At 38.6% G+C, this 823-nt stretch overlaps 1 long non-coding RNA gene across 1 annotated transcript; it reads left to right on the top strand.

Annotated features, from left to right (window-relative positions):
- The first annotated feature begins 52 nt into the window (after nucleotides 1–52).
- On the top strand, nucleotides 53–661 carry LOC106943798 (uncharacterized). Its single transcript, XR_001424015.1, has 3 exons — nucleotides 53–123; nucleotides 213–331; nucleotides 468–661. It is a non-coding gene; the product is annotated as an uncharacterized LOC106943798 (long non-coding RNA).
- Nucleotides 662–823: the final 162 nt, after the last annotated feature.

Genomic DNA, 823 nt, shown 5'->3' with positions numbered 1-823 from the left:
TGAGTTGTGTTCATGGTAATTATTTCTGACATTTTTATGCATTTTTATGCTTGAAAAATGCTCTCCAGGGTAAACCGGGTGGACAAAGTATTTTGAATGACTGTGATGGTGACATACACACAGGTGGGTCTGGTTAGTTTTGCTCACACTTCTCTTTAAAATGTTTATTTATTATCCTAATGTGTCTGCTATTTATCCTGTTGTTCCTCCAGGCTGGGAAAACCAGGCATTCTTCTGTTGGTTCATGTGCTTCGTCCTACATCCAAAGGCCACAAGAAGAATCCAAAACAGCTCATGTCAAACTGTGGACCATGTTTTCAGATATGTGCAGGTATGTGGTTATTCTAATGATCCTACTTCTTTGTAGAAGCACTTTCTCATTGGCTTTGTTTGCTATCTGAATGTAGCTGTGCTGCTAAATATATTTAATAATTTTTATTATTCGTCTTCTTATCATTATGTCAAAGATGCAAGCCAGTGTTGAAGCCTTCTCCTCATTGCCGTGGAACCAGGACAGCCCTTCCTCCTGCATGTTGGTGAAAACAAGAGCAGCACCAAAGACACTTCACCATCAGTGATCACAAGACCATCCATGGCTGCTTCCAATTAACTTTCAAAGCACACTTCACCTTCAGTGCAAATTACCATGAATTCCTCTATAACTTCTGTAAATTAATCCAGCCTACAGTTTTCAACATTGATGTGACTTCCACAACAATCGAGGAGTTTAAGATCCTTGCTTTTACTTTACCTGGCAGAGTGGACACTCTTTATTATGATGATCATTTAAATGCATACTGTATCTGTTTTATGTTCTTCCAAT

The sequence above is a fragment of the Poecilia latipinna genome, unplaced genomic scaffold (assembly GCF_001443285.1).
Source record: "Poecilia latipinna isolate Pla-1442-1.1 unplaced genomic scaffold, P_latipinna-1.0 Scaffold5992, whole genome shotgun sequence".
In the NCBI taxonomy this organism is placed as follows: Eukaryota; Metazoa; Chordata; class Actinopteri; order Cyprinodontiformes; family Poeciliidae; genus Poecilia; species Poecilia latipinna.
The sequence above is the reverse complement of the archived record's forward strand: the minus strand, read 5'-3'. Positions and strand labels throughout refer to the sequence as shown.